The sequence below is a fragment of the Copadichromis virginalis genome, linkage group LG2 (genome assembly GCF_057382275.1).
Source record: "Copadichromis virginalis isolate Kocher_CV1m ecotype Utaka linkage group LG2, C_Virginalis_male_GT1.1, whole genome shotgun sequence".
NCBI lineage: Eukaryota > Metazoa > Chordata > Actinopteri > Cichliformes > Cichlidae > Copadichromis > Copadichromis virginalis.
The window spans coordinates 10,122,634-10,127,626 of record NC_140619.1 but is presented as its reverse complement, the minus strand read 5'-3'; the positions used below and the strand labels follow the sequence as shown (position 1 = coordinate 10,127,626).

The following is a 4,993-nucleotide window of genomic DNA, read 5'->3' as shown; positions in this document are numbered from 1 at the left end:
ACTTCTACTAATAATGACAATAACAACAAAATAATAATAATAGTTTCAAAAATACCAGTAATAATAATAACAATAACAACATAAACAACAACATTACTACTAATAATAATAATAAAGATAAACAAATGTATTAAAAAATTAATAATGATAATAATAATAATAAAACTGATCATAACAGTAACAATATCAATCATAACAACAACAGTACTAACAACAATAATAACAATAACAATGTTGGGGGAAAACTCTGTAAAAAACCCAGGAGAAATAAAGACACAATGAGACAAAGTTACTTTCTTTATCAAACGTGTACACGGGTGAGCTGCCAAGAACAACTCACACGTGTACAGAGGCTGGGCACTTTTTATAGGAAAGACAGTGAGAACAGGATAAGAAAATACAAAACAGATAAAATAAACAACTCCATATGTGGCGCTAGTCTCGTCAGCAGAGAGCTGGGAGAAAGCTGTGAGAGATAAAACAATCTAAAACAATATGTCCCAAAACAGTATGTCTTTGCTGAGAAAGTCTAAAAAGATAATTCTAAACTAATCTAACCATAGACAAAAGGGCATGCTTGCACATTTAAAAGAAGGTAAAGAAACATAGAATCATTTTTCCTGTAACATTCCCTCCTGTTTTAACTTATTTTAAATGTATACAACAATTGTCTGTGAAGGTTATTTATTAAGTATCTTAAGCAATTTTTTAATTTTCAAAATGTCAGCATAGCAGAAATGGAAATCATTTGGTCTAAAGAATAAAACAAAATAAAATAATAAAAAGAACAAAGAAAATCATAGTAAATGAAAATCATAGTAAATGAAAATCATAGTAAATGAAATAACAAGTGGAATAAACAAGAAAAAATAATAAAACTAAACTACAAAAAATAAAGGATAAAAACCTTATATTTAAAACGAAAACTACAAAAAATAAAAGGATGAAAACCTTATATGTAAAATGATGAAAACCTTATATTGTACCTGCATAAACTACTAATGTGTTAATCAGTGCATGATCACTTGACAAGTCATTTTTAATCACCACATCATTCATTAGCAGTTATTACAAGTTCTCCTCTAACAGAATTGCAACGGGATGCTGTTCTTCTTGAGGCACGGCAACATAAGCAGTCATTGTAGTTGTTATCATCTTTGAAATCATTACTCTTAGACATGGCGGTGTAGCTGCTCCAGATGTGTGGTCAGTGACATATTTCTGCAGAATGGTCAAATTCTGCAAAGCTTCATAAATGTCTCCGCTTACAAACTCCTCCTTGTGATGCTGTTAGCAGGTCTAGAGTCAGTCTGTTCTGCAGCACCATCGTTCTGATGGCCTTCTGTTCTCCTGCTAAAGCCGGTCCCAGGGTCTTTGTCAAAGTTGATGCGTCGTAGCAGAGCATATCGGTTGATCTCCACATGATCCCGCACCTCGGCAGCTCCAATGCCGGGGATCAAGCTCTGTAAGAATTTCACTCCTCCTCAGATGCGAAACTCTGGTTCCTTTACTGCTTGGTGCCGTCCGTGCACATCCTGTCTGGTACTGAGTCTTTGTTTGTAGTATCATCCGGTAGATAGGTGAGTAGGCAGCTCCCCCACTGCCCGCGATCCATTGTTCATCACACATACTGGCAGTTGCGCTGCGTTCAGCTTGTTCAGTAGAATTACATCAGGCTGTGGGTCTGAGACTTGGGGCCAGGTCAGTAGGTAGGTCTGTCCGGAACAGTTCACATTTGTGGGTGATGATGACCTCCAGGTTGCTTTTGCTGGGATGCTGTAGTTGGCCTTGGACCAAAGAGTACCGTAGCCTGGATGTGTTGCCAGGCCCAACAGACACCAACTGCGATCTTCAGGTATGCTGTACGGCCACAGGCCAGACGTCTGCGAGGATAGGGGCATATGGGTACATGCATAGCAGTCAGTTTTATTATTCCAGTGAGCTGTAGTGTTCATAAACTGCCACCAAAAGTTAGTGGCGTAGCCATGGGGAAACTTGGTGTACTGTCCTTTGTCATACAGTGTCTGCCTTTTCTTCATATTGCGTGACTTGTTGTCCCTCACGGAAGCAAAGATGAGGAGCCCGGCCATGGTCAGGGCCACTGCAGTTATTAAGAGCCACCACCTCATGACGATGGGACACACCCTCCTGTCGCGAGTAGACCCCCCGGCCAGGAAAGCTGACCCCTCCACCGGGCGAGATCACAACAAGTGGGCAAGCCTGCTGTCAGCTGTGTTTAGATGGCTTCACTTACTCGCCTGCAGTGACTCTGATGGATCCAGGATGGTCGTTCCGCAATTTTGCAAGCGGTCGGTGTAGTGAGGAGGACTTGGTATGGCCCCTCCCACCTGGGTGTGCTCCAGTTTTTCCTTTGGAGCACCTTGATCAGAACCCAGTCACCGGGCTTTAGTCTGCAAGACACTGGAGAAACATCATCAGGTTGTTGATTATGTACAATGATCTCTTTGTTTTCTAACAGCTTAGACATCCATTCTGCTAATGTGTTTTCTCTGATTGCTTTGTCTATTGGTTGACTGGTGATCGGTAGTGGGAACGGCCTGCCATGAATGATTTCAAATGGAGTTAGTTTATGGGAGCCTTGCGTTAAGCGCATCCACATTTTCACTAAACCCAAACATTCAGGCCACGGCCTTCCTGTTTCTGCCATGCATTTCCTGAGCCTTTGTTTTATAGTGCCGTTAGTTCTCTCTACAAGGCCTGCGCTCTGAGGGTGATAAGCACAGTGGTGTTTTATGCTGAAACCGAGTGCTTCAGAGACCTTAGTGATGACATCATTTACAAAATGAGTGCCGTTGTCTGATCGTATCAAAGCTGGGATGCCATATGTGGGTATGAAGTGATTGCACAGGCACTTTGCTACTGAAATTGCATCTGCCTTTTTCACTGGATAGATTTCCGGCCATTTTGAGAACACGTCTATTACCACTAGGGCGTATTTTTACCCTTGGCATTCGCTTAGCTCAATAAAATCCATATGAATTGTGTGAAAAGGATAAGGTGGAGTGGGAAAACGGCCTCTTTTTGGTCGCAGATTACCTTGAGCATTATATTTTTGACACGTCATGCACGTTCTGACAAATTGTTTTGCTGAAGATTCAAAATTTATAGTGTAGAAATGAGAGTTGACAATACAGGGCATTCCCCCCCGATGACAAATGCGTACAGCCATGAGTCACCAATGCCGCCATTTTGTGGAGGAATTTTTGGCAACACTGGCTTGCCATAACACATCATTAAGTCGTTTGTCAGAACTGCACCGTGTTTTAGCCATTTTGCCTGCTCTGCTGTGCTTGCTGCTTTTTGTTCATTTTTCAACACATCCAGTGGAATCTGATGTGTGTTTACTGCCATCAATGCGATGTTTGCCGTTTGTGCCGCCTGTTTTGCTGCTCTGTCAGCAAAATTGTTGCCTGTAGTAATGAAAGAGTCAGTAGGCGTTGTAAGAGGTTGGCATGGTGAACCGGTTTTCCAGTTGGTGTAATCATTCCTCTGTTATGCCAAATTTTTTGCAAAATGATGCACAGCAGAGAAAACATACTGGCTGTCTGTATGTATGTTTATTAGTTTGTCTTTGTGTATTTAGCTTTCGCGTATCACAGCTATCAGCTCAGCGCTCTGTGCAGAACATGAAGAAGAAAATGGTTTTGCTTCTATTATTTTACTATCTGTGGTTACTGCGTAACCTACACAATTTCGGCCTGTGCTGTAAGGTCAAATGCTAATACCAGAAAAGAATGGCATGACTGCTATCTTAAGTTTTGTCAGAGCGTCTCTACCTAGCAAAGTTACTGGACACGACGGGTCATATGCATTTAATAAAGCACCTGCGGCCACTTGCTGTATGTACTAGTTCTAAAGGGGCAGTTAATTGTTGTACAGTTGTGTGGCCTGCAGCTGACTTTACAACTAATTTGTCCTTTGAAAACTGTAAGTTTAAGTGGCTGCCTCAAAACTGTTTTGGATTATTTCTCTGTGGCCTACTCCTACAATCTCGTGGGAAGTGACCTTCCTCTCCACGGTTCTAGCAGGCGTTGTCTCTATGTTATCTGCTGTTTCTGCGTGGCTGTCTGCAGCCTTGGTGTTTGTGACTTTGCTCGCCTCTCTGTTCCTGATAGCCACCTGCGGATTAGTGTTTTAGTCTGTTGTCAACACATCAGCCTTATTTTTAAGTTACAGAAAGCTTCTTCTCCTTTTTTTTTTTTTTTGGTTTTTTTTTTTTTGTTTGGGAGAATAGATGCAACATTTTCACTTAAGGCATTTTTAGGTAATTTCTAGTTCTTCAAACAATTCATGGATCTCACACATTTCAAACTTTCAAGTTAGGGTTGTTTCCCATTTATACAAATATATATATATTTATCTTTGCATTCCTCACAGCTCATAGCTCACAGCTCTAAACCTAGGCATTTTTCAATCATATGCCTAATCACTATGTGTCACTGTGACTCTCAAGTATTGTCACAAGTTTGTTTAAATTCGTTTCCAAAACCAACAAAATAATCAAACAAAAACAAAAAACATAAATGTGTCAGGACACAAAAGAAAAAGAAAAAAAAATGCTGCCACCCGAACAAGGCAGAAGTCTGCATATGTTGGCTTTTAATAGCATGCAGCTTGTAACATGGTAGACTAATGTGCCTGTGTTAATTCAGCTCCATATTATTGTGTGAAGTTGCACTGGGTTGGGAGTGGTTTTGTGTGTGTCACATTTTTGGTGAGCCAATGGCTGGAATGAGGTTGGACTAATTAGAGGCAGGTGTACTTGATTGCACTGATACACTGGTCTACTTATAGCCCACACTACAAACACTGCTGTTTTGTTTTGTCTCTCTGTGCAGGTATGTAATGTGATGAAATCAGATATGATTGGGATGGATGGGTTTTGCCCTATGAATTTTATATTAAGTGTGTCGTTTTGTCTCTCTGTGCAGTCCAGGGCCTATTATATGCCACAGCCTAAAGGCAGCTGGGT

At 40.8% G+C, this 4,993-nt stretch overlaps 1 long non-coding RNA gene across 1 annotated transcript; it reads right to left on the bottom strand.

Moving 5' to 3' along the window:
- Window positions 1–289: 289 nt before the first annotated feature.
- LOC146716990 (uncharacterized) lies at window positions 290–4,211 on the bottom strand. The gene is made up of 2 exons (XR_014922570.1): window positions 975–4,211; window positions 290–907 (listed from the first exon to the last, which is right to left on the bottom strand). It is a non-coding gene; the product is annotated as an uncharacterized LOC146716990 (long non-coding RNA).
- Window positions 4,212–4,993: the final 782 nt, after the last annotated feature.